We start from the raw sequence: 17,208 nt of genomic DNA, 5'->3' as shown, positions 1-17,208 counted from the left end.
CTCCAACGATATTTATCAGTTGTGTTGTTCGATTATTTGTACGGTGGATGTAGAAGGCATTCTTTTAAAAAGTCAGATATTAACTATTAATAACAATTCACTATGATCTTACTGTATTACAAAGTAACTTTTGTCTGTTTACGAGCATTAGACTGTGATTGAACGCCAATGTGTCAATTTAAAGTTGAAATAATTAATTATTAAAATGTTCGTGTGCACTTGCCAAGTTGCGATACAAACGGAAACATTTAAGGAACTGTACATGTCTCTCCCTGCGTGACCTCCAACCATGTAATCAATCTCATTATAATTTTAGTATTTCATATCCTCGATCGGTGGCGTGTTATTAGGGCGTGTAAAAACGTCACGTTCCTTTAATCTCATAAATTCTGTCTAGGACCCAATATTTTACGTATGGTTGAATTAACTGATACAGAACTTAAAATAATTGTGATATTATTGCTACTATTAGGGGTAGTAGTAGTAGTAGTAGTAGTAGTAGTAGTAGTAGTAGTAGTAGTAGTAGTAGTAGTAGTAGTAGTAGTAGTAGTAGTAGTAGTAGTAATAGTACGCTGTAACAAACATTAGCTAGAAATTCTCGATCCAAATTCAGCGAACCTGGTTCGATTTCGGGCATGGACATGGAAACTAATACCTCTTCATTAGGGAATGCGCCCTTTCTCTTGTGTTGTCCCTTAGTGTCTTAAGCGCTGACTTTGCGCCGTGTGGACCACATGACCAGGGAGTTCTGATAGTTTCGGATGTCTATTATTTAGTCGTAATCCTTGCAAGAGTTAGGACCGAACAAACCGAAAGATTTAATCCGACCGACCCTTATAGCTGATTTCAGAGCCTTGTTCACTCCAGAGCACGATAGACTGGTAACTAAGACTTTCGTGGTTCGAATCCTGCCTGGGAAGGGAACTTTTTTTTGTTCCTTACTCAAATTTATTCCCAATACTTTTCAATTGCAGCAATGTTTTACTACTTAACTAACATACTATTCCCAGAACATGAATTTTACCAGCAATCGAAAAGTATTGAGAATAAATTTGAATAAGGAACAAAATAAAGTTCCCTCCCCAGGCAGGATTCGAACCACGAAAGTCTTAGTTACTAGTCTATCGTGCTCTGGAGTGAACAAGGCTCTGAAATCAGCTACAAGGGTCGGTCCGGTTTTTCATAATAATGATTACCTATTATTTTATTTGCATGCTTTATTTATTTATATATGTATTTATTCATTTATTTTCCTCTGTAGAAGTTTTATTGTTACTAGGGTTCTGTTCTTTCTTTTTGGTTCCAGCACGTGATCTAAAGCGATATGCATTGTGCTAGCATTATACAGGGTGATTCAAAACCTTTGCGACAAACTCTGAGGGGTAATACATCTAACAATAAAGAACCCTTTTTGTTAAACAACCTATGTCTTTTGACGCCTCGTTTCGAAGTGATCGTTGAAAATGTTTTTGCGCGGGCGTACGTCAATGTATGCGAATGTGTGCGCCCCTGTTTGCTTGTTGAGATATTTGTAAGAGACGAGAAGGTTTACGTTTAATGTTCAATACCTTTTCCTTTCAGTTCAGTCTAATCATCAAATGAGAATGGATGTTTACACTTTTCCAGAGATAGCCGACATGGTAATGTGTTATGGGGAGGCTCGCGGAAACGGAAGAAGAGCTCTCCACATGTGCCAACAACAGTTTCAAAACGGAAATCACCCTCACCACACAATGTTTGGTGGACTTTATCAGCGCCTTCGAGACGCATTGGTGGAAGACCGCGTAGACATCCATTCTCAATTGATGATTAGACTGAACTGAAAGGAAAAGGTATTGAGCATTAAACTTAAACAACAACCCTTCTCGTCTCTTGCAAACATCTCAACAAAGAAAAAGGGGTGCACACATTCGCATACATGACGTACTCCCGTGCAAAAACATTTTCAACGATAACTTCGAAACGACGCGTCAAAAGACATAGGTTGTGTAACAAAAAAGGGTTCGTTATTGTTAGATCCATCACCCCTCAGAGTTTGTCGCAGAGGTTTTGAATCACCCTGTAGAATGAGCGCTGATTCGAGTCTTCCTGGGTGAATATATTATCTTCTTAAATTTTCGCCAGTGTATGGGACCAGTACTCACCTAATATCGTGATAAATTTTGAGAACTGCAGCGGACAGCAAAATCCGGGTTCGCAAGTCAGCTATAACGGCTAAGAGGGGATCGTGCTAACCACACGTTGTCCCCGTGCTGGTTGAATGATCATTTACCTCTGTTCAAGCACGTGGACGTGAGGCCTGTTGGGTCTTGGTCCTTCATGGGCTGATGCGCAACGGTCTTGTTTTTGTTTTATTTGCTTTTCTTTTTGCCTTTACAGACTAGTTCAACATTTCAATTAAAATCCGTGGCGCGTTAGCCATTGAAGGACCAATATCGACCTGCCGAGTGCTGGTCTCACGTTCACATGCTTAGCAGAGGTGAACGATCATCCAACCAGAACGGAGGTATCGTTATTTTTAGTAGGTTATTTTACGACGCTTTATCAACATATTTGGCTATTTAGCGTCTGAATGAGATGAAGGTGATAATGCCGGTGAAATGAGTCCGGGGTCCAGCACCGAAAGTTACCCAGCATAGGTATCGTTATAGCTGGTTTCCATAACAGGATTTCGCTACCTCTCATAGCTCCTCCAATTAATCTGGTGGGAACCGGTCGCATACACTGACCGAAATTTCCTTTCCTCATGAGGACTCGAACCAGAGTGCATTCCGTAACGCGAGTCCTAGGTATGATGCCTTAGACCACGACGCTACGGCGCGGGACAAATTCAGTGTTTACTCACTGTAAAAATATAGTTAGAATCTCTTCCTTTCGATTAGCACGACTACGTATCTTCATGTAAGACAACAAAGAGAACGGACAAACATTGGTACCGGTATCCAAGATAGGATTCAAATCAACGATCGTAGTTCTCCACGCAATGTTACAGTTGCTTAATTATTAGCACAATACCAATATAGCAATATTATTATTATTATTATTATTATTATTACTTTCTTCTTCTTCTTCTTCTTCTTCTTCTTCTTCTTCTTCTTCTGTAGGTGCTACAACTTCGTCGAAGTTTTGACCTTCTGAATTAATTTACGCCATTCTTTTCTGTTGTGAACAAGATTTGGCCAATTCTTTACATTTAGTGTTTTCAGATCCTTGGTTATGTTTTCCTTCCATCTACTTTTTGGTCTTCTTTTGCTCTTTTACTGATGGGGTTCCATTTATATATTTTTTATTATTACTACTACTACTGCAGCGGCTTAATGGAAGAAAAAAAAACATAAAAATGCTGCTGTAAAGGTAATCCCTTCTACAAGCCATGAAGGCACATGGAAACATGTAGAAGCAGAGCTCTATGCATTCACAACTTCGGTACTAAGATGAGGTGGTGTGGTCGACCCCCGCTCAGATCGCGTTTTGTCTTGGAAAGGATTCGGTACTCAATTTGATAGAAGTCAAAGTGGATCTGAGGGTCGTTATGGAAATTTCAACAAAATAGGAAAACCTTGCCAACACCCGGTAGTTAATTGCTCTTCCATCTGAGCTACCCTATTTTTTTACTTGGTTATTTAACGACGCTGTATAAACTACGAGGTTATTTAGCGTCGATGGATTTTGGTGCTAGCGAGATGATATTTGGCGAGATGAGGCCGAGGATTCGCCATAGATTACCTGAAATTTGCCTTACGGTTGGGGAAAACCTCGGGGAAAAAACCCAACCAGGTAATCAGCCCAAGCGGGAATCGAACCCGCGCCCGAGCGCAATTCCGGATCGGCAGGCAAGCACCTTAACCGAGCTACGCCGGTGGCTGCTACCCGATTGCCATGAAAGTTTTAATTATATAAATAAATCTAGTCAGTTTGACTAAATAGCTGGGTTACGGTATGCTGTATTTTGAAGCGTGATAATGTATCTACTGTTTCACATAATGTCTGAAGAAACAGCGACAATTACTACTTAGAATGATGAATTCCTGTGACTGATAAAATATGAAACCAAAATATCCAACCTTTCAATAAATGTTTAAATTAAGTCTAATATTGAGACAGCTATTATTTAAATCATGTCATATCGTGTTGTAATTTACATTTAAAGTAACACAGATCATGAAAAATTATTCATCCTCGAATTTTTTACTCGGTGCAGTATCTATGGAGTGGAATTTTTTAATTCGCATAATTGAAATAAGCCTAATCGTTCATTTTCTTGATCACACGTTTAAATATTCTGATCTAAACATAACAATAATGCATTTCTCATTATGAATATTTACAGTAATTAAATATGATTTTCAACAATTAGCCAAAACTTTAAAAATAAATCTTCAACAAGAATATAATATTATTTATATAAAAAATGTATTGATGTACTTACGTCGTAATGAACAAGACACTCCACTTTCTCAGCCACTTAAACTCTCCAATCCAAAACGTCCACTGCGAGGCGCTCTCTAACTACCAATAGCAGGATGACCTTTCTGTGTCCGTTGTTACGTGCCGTCGGTTTGTTTGTCCACGACTAAGGTTGCCAGGGAGATGACCAACAAAACAAGTAGCACATACGACAGTCAGACATAACGTAAACTTGGATATGATATCGATTCTGCCTCATTACAAATCGATTTTTATGTCCTTATAGAACTTTGATGTTTACTGACCCCTACAACAATTAAAAATTGTAAAGAGTATCCGTAATCTCAAACTGTTCTGTTTATAACATTTCGGTATATTGTCTTTCGCTTTACATTAATAAATAGGCGATGCCATGAAGAAATATAATACCGAAATCATGAAAACACAGGAATTCTACCGATATTTAATCAGGCAATTTTATTAAAAACAATTTTAATCGACAACATAATACTGCTTAATTTGCAATTTGTACGACATAATAAATACAATCGAAGCATGAAAACGTCTAGAAATTTATATCTTCTTATCAATCACGTTCGTCCACACCTGTGGAGTAACGGTCAGCGCGTCTGGCCGCGAAACCAGGTGGCCCGGGTTCGATTCCCGGTCGGGGCAAGTTACCTGGTTGAGGTTTTTTCCGGGGTTTTCCCTCAACCCAAGCTGAGCAAATGCTGGGTAACTTTCGGTGCTGGACCCCGGACTCATTTCACTGGCATTATTACCTTCATCTCATTCAGACGCTAAATAACCAAAGCTGTTGATAAAGCGTCGTAAAATAACCTACTAAAAAATCAATCTCGTTAATCACCGACATAGCTAAAGCGTTAGGCGAGTTTGCCTCTTCATCCGGACCTTTCTTTTTTTTTTTTTAGATATCCTCTAACTGTAAATTTAATGTGAGGTAAACACATGGCGTATCCTCGCCAAATGCTATCGTCCTATTGTCATTCTCTTCGATGCTAAAAGAACCTAGTATCATAGGTGAAAGAGGTCCTTAACCAACTAAAAGAAATCCGTAATTTTATTTCACAAACGTGTGCACGCTCATGTTCAAGAATAATAATTAGCGAGACCTTTATTATAAAAATCTTTAGTGTATATTAAGCTTATTGCTCTGTCGTATATCATAGTATCAAAATTAGACTGTTTAAATTACTATCGACGGACGGTTTCACGAAGCTTCTTTAAATCAGCATCGTATTTTTCCGCCATTTTGTATTACAGATTTTAAAGAAGTGTCAAAATTTTAATTCACGAATTTTCTGCCAATAAATTAACGAGAACTAATCGCTCTTTAGGCATAAGGTTAACGGTGTTTCATGAAACTTAAAAACGACATAACGAATCAATAAAAAATTTAAAGAACCGTTAAAGAAATAACCTCTTGGTCCTCCATGGGGTGACGTGCAATGGGTTTATGTGAACAAAGCCGGCAAGTTTTCTCCGAGTACGGGTTCATCAGCTTCATTCATTCATTCATTGTCGTTCTGAAGAGACATGAAGAAAGATTCATTAACTACAATCACGTTCCTATTCTTAAAGCCTGAATGTTAAAACATTTGATTAATTATTAAAAAATTTAGGCTAGTGCTAAAAAGGTAAAATAGGCCTACATATGTAGACAAGTACAAGGACATCATTTTAGTTTTACTAACATTTCTAATATTAACCTCACTATACATTTGGATTAACGGTTGAGAACCAGAAACACCGTTTGCTACCCCATTCCACGACTGGAGTTCGATGATACTGGCGTAAAGTACAAACAAATCACTTTACTAGGTATTGGAGGGAAGAAAAGTAGTTCATCCATTTACGTAAACTAGGAAATATCGCGATTTTGAGTTTGATAATTTTCATTAGGTTTTTGTTTAATCAAAATACAGTACTGTATTAACAATAAGTGTTTTTATTCACGAACTGAGCTATCCATTCGAACGTATTCATTATGCAGTGTACATTATAGTGACTACACCACATTAACGTACAGTATAGATAATGAAGTTAAATTGAAAAATAATCATAATATGGATATTTAAATATAATTTTGAAAATGGTGGCCATTCATTTCGATACAATCTTCAGTTCTTTTCTGCATATTATCGCACTATAGACTATTGTACCTAATTCCAATTACCAGTTTCGTCCTTCGTACTAGTAACTCATTTTTAAATAATTCTCTATCTACTCTATAAAAGAGTACCTTATGTACTGTAAATTCAGTCTTCACTTCTGCCCGATCCGAAAAGATAAAATTACTCAGACATGCTATCTACTGTACGTCCAAGTGGTTTTGTCGCAGGGTCGTAGAAAGGAAGGAAATCACGTAACAGTTAATTAACGAGGCCCTTTTATTTAAGTTATTTTAAACAGTTGTATAATATTAAGTAGACTACCAATTTCCTAACAGAAATTAATGTTTTCAGAAAAGAGCTAAGACAGCCCAGCCACTAGCCTTTAAAGAGGGGCGAGCAGAAGCGGCTGGGGAAAACCAGGATGCGACATAGGCAAACGGACAACAGTACCTGTGCGAAAATATCATTCAATATTGAAAGCTCTTTCGTCACTGGAAAACACGAACATATTTCTGGAACGTACTACATTCACCAACTCAGTACTGTTCACTATGACCGGGCGACTTTGACTGCATAAGCGGGCTTGGTTCTGTGTGGAGAACGGTTGGAAGTTTACTAGTAGAGGGGAAGGGGGTGAAGTACATTAAAAAACTCAGGTACAATAAAAACTGAAGTAAAAATAAAATGATGTCCCTGTAAATATGAGGTATACAACGGTCAAGTCACAGTAATAACACTGCGCAAGATACACGGTCGTGAGTTCGAATCCTGCTTGGAGCATGCCATGTCAGTGCTCCTTGTTGACTCAAATGAGCCTGGAGACATATAAATCTAGAGTAATGTGAAGCGTGTCCACCGATGTGGAGTAACAGTTAGCGCTTCTGACTTTCTGACTATAAAACGAGCGGGCCCGGGTTCAAATTCTGATTGGGACAAGATACCTGGTTGTGGTTTTCCCTCAACCAATTGAAGCAGAATTACTAGTTAACTTTCGGCGTTGGACCTCGGACTCATTTCGCCATCATTAATACACATATCATCATCAGCCATATCATAGTCCGGGTTAAATTCACGGTGCGGCGTGTTGTACAGAGACATCATTTTATTTTTACTTCAATTTTTATTGTACCTGAGTTTCTGAATGTACTTCACTCCCACCCCTTCTACTAATGAAGTTCAACCGTCTTCCACACAGATCCAAGACCGCATATACAGTCATACTAGCCTTACCGTCACAGTACGTTCCAAAAATATGTTCGCGTTTTCCAATGACGAAAGAGCTTTCAATATTGAATCATTTTCGCACAGGTACTGTCGTCCATTTGCCTACGTCGCATTCCGGTTTTCTCTCTCTGTAAAGGCTAGTGGCTGGGCTGTCTTAGCTCTTTTCTGAGAACATTAATTTCTGTTAGGAATTGGACATCTACGTAATATTATACCCATACAACTGTTTAAAATAACTCGTTAAGTAATTAACTGCCACGTGATTTCCATCCTTTCTACGACCCTGCGACATAACCACTTGGACGGACAGTAGATAGCATGTCTGAGTAATTTTATCTTTTCGGATCGAGCAGAAGTGAAGATTGAATTTACAGTACGTAAGGTACTCTTTTACAGAGTAGGTACAGAATTATTTCAACATGAGTTACTAATACGAAGGACGAAACTGGTAATTGGAATTACATACATTAGAACTGAAGACTGTATCGAAATGAACAGCCACCATTTTGAAAAATGTGTTCAAATATCCATATTATGATTATTTTTCAATTTAACTTCATTCTCTATAGTGTACGCTAATGTGCTATAGACACTATAATATACACTGCATAATGAATACGTCCGCATGGATAGCTCAGTTCGTGAGTAAAAGCACTCATTTTTAATACTGTACTGTATTCTGATTAAACAAAAACCTAATGAAAATTATCAAACTCAAAAGCGTGATATTTCATACTTTACGTAAATGGATGAATTACTTTTGTTCCCTCCTATACCTAGTAAAGTGATTTGTTTGTATATTACGCCATCGAACTCCAGTCGTGGAAGGGGATAGCAACCGTTGATTCAAAGGTATAGCCAGGTTAATATCAGAAATGTTAGTAAAAATAAAATGATGTCCCTGTACTTGTACAAGAGCGCGGCCATTCGGCTACCCAATCATTTATAGTATAGGAGTGGTAAGCACAGTAAGCCTTAGGTTGCAGTGCAAGCCTTCGGGTCCCTCCTCCGTACAGGGAAGACAAAACAAAAAAAGTGAAGCGTGCCATGTATGCCAAAAGTGACTTCAGGTACTCGTCCACTCTGCAACTTAAATTGCATGCAATGTCGAGTTGTGCAAGAAACGTTGAGTTGCACAATGTAAACAACCGTGTAACTTGAACTGCATATTCCACTCGCATATTGCGCAAATTTTAAGTTGCATGCAACTTCAAAAGTGGCATCGGGTAGTCCACATACAAGAAGGACAGAATTACGCCATCTGAAAGTGGATTGAAAAGTTTATATAATTTTTGTTGCGCAATTTCATCTGAATGCGCTTGGATACTATCCATGTTTGGTAAATGGGATTAATTTGCTCAAGATTATTCTTATTCCTCTATTTCCAACAATATTTGTTAAATCTGGTAATGTTTTCAGTAAATTAGGCGATTTCTGGAACAAGAACTTAACTAGAAAATCTAGTTTGTTGGAGGGAAATAATATTTTGTCAGCAGGGAGATGTGACTTATTAAGGATTCGATATATATATATATGCTGGAAACGGAAAAATGACAACGTAGGCCTATGTTAAGTTGTTATTCCAGGGAATACCTCAATTACAAATAATGCAATATATTTCATAGGTTATTTATATGACCCACAAAACACAATGAACACGACATATCTGCATCACAAAGACGCTGATTTTTTTTTTTTTTTTGTAGTTGAAAAAGTTGATATAAAGTTGAGTCAGCGAACTACCGCAATATAGCTACGAAAACGAAAAAGTGATATTAACAAAATTGGACTCGAGACAGACATGTAGTCGTAAATGAAATAGTACCAGGGTGCATTGCGAAAAGTTTATTATTACTATTTATTATTATTATTATTATTATTATTATTATTATTATTATGATCATTATTGTTATTAGGATAAGTCCCGCGTCGTGGCATCGTGGTCTAAGGTCTAGGACTCGCGTTACGGAATGCGCGCTGGCTCGAGTCCTCATGGGGGAAGAAATTTTCTCATGAAATTTCGGCCAATGTCGGGGACCGGTGCCCACCCAGAATCGTGATGCATTACGGGAGCTACGATAGGTAGCGAAAATCCGGTTTCACAAATCAGCTATAACGGCTGGGAGGATCATCGTGCCAACCACACGATATCTCCATTCTGGTTGAATGATCGTCCACCTCTGCTTCGGCATGTGGACGTGAGGCCAGCAGCCGGCTGGTCGGTCTTGGCCCTTCATGGGCTGTAGCGCCACGAATTTACGGATTTGTTAGCTTATAGGATAAACCCCACTCTTCAAGAAGCCGCGTATTAGGCGGATATTCTAATCTAATTTGACATAGGCTATAAGGTACAGTATCTATTATCATTTTCTTATTGAATTACAATTTTCATGGACAGTATTACCTTATTATATAATACTTCTAAGACAATTTACACTGAATTACATATTATAGAACAAGAGATTTCCGTTTAATCTTTATTGTAATCAGAACCACAGTCAGAGAGACTTCAATAAAACCAAAGAAAATAAACTGACCAGCAAGAATTTCGAGAATTATGGCCGACTGAGGGAACTTGTTAGAGAAAGAGGGTGTAGGAAAAGGATAAGGTATTGTAACTGCATGTAGACTAATTGCACAGCAACTGTTATTACTGTATTATTATTATTAATTATTATTATTATTATTATTATTATTATTATTATTATTATTATTATTATTCATAAGCTACGTAGAAGACAGATATAAAAGTAAGTGGGAGTTCTTGTATGTCTAAAATATACAATTCATAAAAAAAATGTAGTTTCCTTTCAAAACTTCATAAATAGTATCACAAACCTAGAGTATTATGCGGAAAATAGCGCACTTTGGTAGAGAAAAGATATATCGATGACTCACTTAAAGGACAATTCAGGTTCGTTACATTAATGAAATTAAATACAAGTATTTGTTTACACACTGTACATCGACTTAGACCTCAATGTTAATACAAGACGTTCTATTGTGATATGGACTTTCTCATTAATTTGATTTTTCTTTTTTCTTTGTACGAGTATTAACGACCAGGAGTGTAATCGCGCCAGGCACCGCACAGGTACACACCATGCTATTAGATCTCTCCAGTGAGGTCCTTATCTGATTTGTCCCATTTCCTTCAGTGCACTGTTGTTAATCTTCTAGCCTTTCGTCCCATTTAATCCGGCTTTCCTTTTTTTTTTATAGTCTCACTTCTGTTGAGCCCATGCCGTGAGCTCTGTTTTCCATCTCTGACCGGTTATCAATGACAGCATTAGTCACTATGACGGTAGAGTAGACAATATCGCCGACTAAATCTAAAAGAACATAGATTTAAACAATCTTGTTAATTTGTGCGACTAACAACGGAGTCATTATAGATCAAATGAGACAACGTTTGGACCTTCTTATTATTATTATTATTATTATTATTATTATTATTTTTATTTATTGAAACTTTTTGTACGCCTTCTAACATTAAATAAAAGACACCCGTATACTTTTGCTGGTAATTAACCATAACACGCCGTTGCCTCACATATGCCACTTTTGTACGGACAACGTGATATGCGTGAACATATGGCGTTTACCATTTCCTAAGAAATTACAATAAATATTTTTTTTCTATTTATTTTCTTTCCCTTCATTCTCCTCTACTTTTTCTATATCTCACTTTCTTTATCTATTACGCATGTCGCATGTTAATTTACCTTACGTGGAGCGAACGGATTCGATCCAAGAACCTTTCGACTTAAAGTCAGACGCTTTACCACTACATTATAAAGAGAGTTTCAGGACTCTGCTTAAAATATTTCATGTAATATTATTTGTTATTCATAGATATACATCAATAGATGTCACCAGGTTAAAGGCCACTTCCTGGAACTGAGTAGAAATTACTTCGTATTAGCTATGACTGATCAGTCTAATTCGGAACGTAATTTTGAGTTTGTAGGAGGACTTAGTCCTGTCGCCCCCAAACGTCCACTTCGTAGTGCTTTACCAATAACATCTTTAGCAAGACTTCTAGCTTCTATTGCATTAAAACAATTTATAAAATGCGATAATTTTGTCCAGGGAGCATCCGTTTTTGGAGTAAAGATAATTCGTTTGGCAGGTTTCTTAATTGTAATTACGAAATGGCACTCCTGTGCTCAACATTTAATCACATCTTTCTATATACGTCTTAATTACTGCTAATATTTTGAAAAATAATTTAAAGTAGCTTTTTTGTATTTTTTTTAGCATAGATCGTAGCATCTTAATCATGATACCCCCAAGATGTGGTTTGCCTTTGTACCCAGTACACCGTTTCTAGAAATTACCTTAGTTTATATTTAGGCCTAATAATTTTGTTGTAATATGAAAGACTTCACCGAGCATTATACTTACTTCGTATGGATCCACCGTCCGTTCAACTTCCTATGTCGCCAACCTTTTACACGTAGTGACCATGTGGTCGTACGGGCTCACAGAACAAAATAAGAGGAGTGCACGGCCGCGGTCGACTCTATACTGTCTATACGATATCCGGGCTAAGATTATGTTGTACTGCAAACAAAGCTGCAAAAGTTATCCATCCGCGAGCTGCTGTGATTGGACAGAATTGCGGCACTACTTTATTCGCCATGTGCCTGTCACTGCTCGGTAGTAGAGATCACGTTCTTACGAGAAAATCGGAAAAAATGACGACTGAAGTAAATATGAATGCAATCCAGATCCAATGTCAGGAGCGTCAGAGGCCTACTAATATGAATTAAAGACATAAAATAACTATTTTAATTGCCTACCTAATCAGAATCCGACAAGGGTAATTTATGCACAACAGCTACAGAAGCGATTTTAAATTTTATCCTTTCCCAAAACCCTATATTTTTACCTCCTTCTTCAAAGAAAACTTAAAAAACAAAGGCAGGAAAACGTAAACCGCAAGAATTTACTGTAATTTTTAAAAATCTAAACCCTTAATTTTCACCTTCTTTTCAAGAGGACAAATATAAATAGCAATAACCTAAACTAACCAAAATATCCACACAAAGACTGAATCAATTTCACAAATGCGTCAATCAATGTCAAACATGATGAACCTTACCTTAATAATTCGGAGGATATAGGGCTGCAGCTGCTCTAAAGAATGCACACGTTCTCTCTTCTATTGGATAGTTACACTTAAACATGAACCGTTCAGAGCAGAAGTGGTGTAAGTCAAATTTGGGTAATGAAGTTTAAAGTAAAAATTCTGTAAAATACAGCGCAAATTAGCAATTCGTGTTATCCACTGACTACTAATACACAGGTTGTAATTTTAATAATGGCAACTAAGTGATACATTTGTGAAACTTATACAGTCCTTCAATGCAGTAACCCCAGCATTGTCTACAACTCGTTGCCAGCGATGTGGAAGTCGTAGTATCTCTGTAGCAGCTCCTATTCTGTTGATGTTTCTGATGGACCGCCTTACTGCCTGCAGAATATCGGGAACAGTCCGGAATCGAACGTTATGAAGTGGTTCCTTCATCTTTGGGATTGTCATAATCACAGGGGCTTAAGTCCGATAAATGTGTGGATAGAAAAGCGCTTCCCACCCCCAGCGACAGTACAAATCAGCTACAGGGTGTGCCGTGTGCGCCTTTGCATTATCCTGCAAAATGATGGGAGGGTTCTGCAAAATGTGTTGGCGCTTTCTTCGCAACGCTGGTCTCAGATTGTGTTCCAAAAAATGACGAAAATATTGTGCATTAACATTCTGTCTTTGCGGGACGGTATATGTTAGGATGACGCCGTCACAGTCGTACACAACAATCAGCATAACTTTGACATTCGTGGGCGTACGGCGCACCACTGTTTTGCGTGGTGACCCGTAATGATTAAGACCTGGCCCATGTCTCATCAAGCACAATAATACGCCGTAAGAAGGCGTCTCTTTCACGATCATAACGCTCCAAGTGAGTTTGAGCAGTGTCGTATCGTATCCATCGGTGTGCCTCCGTCAAATCCCAGGCGATTCTTTAGAATACGAAACACAGTTATATACGATATTCCTATCTCCTGGGCTAATTCACGTAGCCTACCGTCTGTCATCGATCGTTGTCTAATAGCGCGGAAACAGCTTGCACTTCCTCTTCACTAACACTTGGATGGCTCAGCCGAGCCATGTTTTCCATGCAGTCACGTCCCTCGTTGAAGGCTCGAACCCACCTCGCCACAGTCCTGTATGGTAAGGCCGTCTCTCCACATGCCTCATGACATTGTCGTGCTGTACGACCACGGGCAGATAGAATTTTCAGCCAAGATTGCTGTTCCTACTTTGTAAACATGGCGAAACCCGACCGCTTAGGGCTGTAACTAACAGGAGAGTAACTTCAACTCTCCACAGCGCATGTGCTCTGAGTCGGTAGGAAGAGTCCTTTTAGGGGGGAGGAGGGCAGACATTGACTAACATATGGTAGAAATGACAACAATTATAACTCTGTCTCATTTCGCTTTTACAGCAGTGTTGCCACTATTAAAGTTACACCCCACGTAGTTTAAATAAACTTGGTATTAATTGCTATTTTGCGTTGTATTTTACAGAATGTTTACTTTAACCCTCATTACTCATTTTTGACTTATACTGCTTCTGCTCTGCATGGCTCATATTTTCTCCCAAATATCCAACGAAGTGGCATTTCCTCCTACCATGTCTAAAAAATGTATTGAATTATTTATTTAATTTTCTTGTGTAAATTTTAAATTTTGCAGTAGTTTGTTTGCTAAATGGATCTCTAAATGCCTGAGCGCTAATCAGAAAAGACTTAGAGCAGGTAACAATTTTAAAGTCACTTTTCTGCTATCTTAAAAAAATCATAAGTTATTTTATTTGAGAAAATAAAAATACAAATATATCATGAAAAATAAAATATAGTGTAAATTATTACTGGAGTTTTTAAGTGGACGAGCGCACATATGCAAACGAAATAGGCCTATTTCACTGGCTGCTCACGAAAATCCTGTTTGATCAAGTTTGACAGAACAAAACATTCACCACTTTAACAATTACACTACTAGGGTTGCTGAGGAAGTGAAGGCACAATTTCCTGATGCGGACAGCAAATGTTAAAGTGTTTATTAAGTCACCACAACGTCTTTTCAAATTTAAACAGCAATGTCCAGACTACCTCTTCCTCCATCTCCAGTTGTTACTCCGGGGTTCTTGGTTGCAAGCATGTTGCTATTATACTGAAAATTTCCAATCTGTGAAGAAAGTAATTCAGACCTTTCGTTCAGATGATGCTGCCGCAATACAAATATCACAATCACTATTTACAGATGCTTCGGTTGAACATAATATAAAATATATTAAGACGAACTTTAGCTTCATTCCTAGTGTTATTGAAGCCTTGGAAACATCGGGTGCAGAACTGAAAACGCACATAACATTGATAAGAACTGTTATTAGTAGTCTTAACAATGTTGAAGATGACACTGGAGAAACTTATTTACTTATTGGATTTTAAGGAACCCGGAGGTTCATTGCCGCCCTCACATAAGCCCGCCATTGATCCCTATCCTGAGCAAGATTAATCCAGTCTCTACCATCATATCCCATCTCCCTCAAATCCATTTTAATATTATCTTCCTATCTACGTCTCGGCCTCCCTAAAGGTCTTTTTCCCGCCAGCCTCCCAACTAACACTCTATATGCATTTCTGGATTCGCCCATACGTGCTACATGCCCTGCCCATCTCAAACGTCTGGATTTTATGTTCCTAATTATGTCAGGTGAAAAATACAATGCGTGCAGCTCTGCGTTGTGTAACTTTCTCCATTCTCCTGTAACTTCATCCCTCTTAGCCCCAAATATTTTCCTAAGAACCTTATTCTCAAACACCCTTAATCTCTGTTCCTCTCTCAAAGTGAGAGTCCAAGCTTCACAACCATATAGAACAACGGGTAATATAACTGTTTTATAAATTCTAACTTTCAGATTTTTTGACAGCAGACTAGATGACAAATGCTTCTCAACCGAATAATAACAGGCATTTCCCATATTTATTCTGTGTTTAATTTCCTCCTGAGTGTCATTTATATTTGTTACTGTTGCTCCAAGATATTTAAATTTTTCCACCTCTTCCATTTCGTACAATATTCTGGTCACGAGACATAATCATATACTTCATCTTTTCGCGATTTACTTCCAACCCTATCGCTTTACTTGCTTCAAGTAGAATTTTCGTGTTTTCCCTAATCGTTTGTGGATTTTCTCCTAAAATATTCAAGTCATCCGCATAGACAAGAAGCTGATGTTACCCATTCATTTCCAAACCCTGTCTGTTATCCTGAACTTTCCTAATGGCATATTCTAGAGCAAAGTTAAAAAGTAGAGGTGACAATGCATCTCCCTGCTTTAGCCCGCAGTGAATTGGAAAAGCATCAGATAGAAACTGGCCTATACGGACTCTGCTGTAAGTTTCACTAAGACACATTTTAATTAATCGAACTAGTTTCTTGGGAATATCAAATTCAATAAGAATATCATATAAAACTTCTCTCTTAATCGAGTCATACGCCTTTTTGAAACCTATGAATAACTGATGTACTGTACCCTTATGGCTACGGACTGGAAGGTCCGGGGTTCGATCCCAGGTGGTGACAGGATTTTTTCTCGTTGCCAAACTTTCAGAACGGCCCCAAGGTTCACTCAGCCTTCTATAAAAATTGAGTACCGGGTCTTTCCCGGGGGTAAAAGGCGGTCAGAGCGTGGTGCCGACCACACCACCTCATTCTAGTGCCGAGGTCATGGAAAGCATGGGGCTCTACCTCCATGCCCCCCAAGTGCCTTCATGGCATGTTACGGGGATACCTTTACCTTTTTTTTTTTTTACTGTACCCTTATACCCCAATTTTTTCTCCAATATCTGTCGAATACAAAAAATCTGATCAATAGTCGATCTATTACGCCTAAAACCACACTGATGATCCCCAATAATTTCATCTACATATGGAGTTAATCTTCTCAAAAGGATATTCGACAAAATTTTATACGACGTCAACAAAAGTGATATTCCTCGAAAGTTACTACAGTTAGTCTTGTCCCCCTTCTTAAAAATAGGTACGATTATGGACTCCTTCCATTGTTCTGGTACAATTTCCTTTTCCCAAATTGCAAGTACAAGTTTATAAATTTCGCTAGATAATGCGCTTCCACCCTCTTGTATTAATTCTGCTGGAATTTGATCAATACTGGGAGACTTGTGCTTTTTCAGATTTTCTATTGCAATTTCGACTTCAGAAAGTGTGGGTTCCGGTATAAATGGCTCAGCAGTTTGTATTTGAATTTCGTCCCGATCATTTCTATTTGGCCTATGTATATTTAGTAGTTGCCCAAAATAGTTTTTCCATCTGTTCAAGATTGAATGAGAGTCTGCAAACAAGTCACCATTCTCGT

General features: G+C 38.1%; 1 protein-coding gene across 4 annotated transcripts in view; it reads right to left on the bottom strand.

Moving 5' to 3' along the window:
* Ir25a (ionotropic receptor 25a) overlaps window positions 1-12,305 on the bottom strand; it is a 98,326-nt gene extending 86,021 nt beyond the window's left edge. The window contains exon 1 of one of the 4 annotated variants that reach the window (XM_069831571.1): window positions 12,174-12,305. The gene's annotated coding sequence lies outside the window, so the exon portion shown is untranslated. Of the gene's footprint in view, window positions 1-4,429; window positions 4,552-12,173 lie in introns of those variants that run through there. The other 3 variants (XM_069831562.1, XM_069831554.1, XM_069831582.1) reach the window with 3 other exon arrangements.
* Between the last annotated feature and the right edge of the window lie 4,903 nt (window positions 12,306-17,208).

The sequence above is a fragment of the Periplaneta americana genome, chromosome 1 (assembly GCF_040183065.1).
Source record: "Periplaneta americana isolate PAMFEO1 chromosome 1, P.americana_PAMFEO1_priV1, whole genome shotgun sequence".
In the NCBI taxonomy this organism is placed as follows: Eukaryota; Metazoa; Arthropoda; class Insecta; order Blattodea; family Blattidae; genus Periplaneta; species Periplaneta americana.
This window is presented reverse-complemented; position numbering and strand designations above follow the sequence as displayed.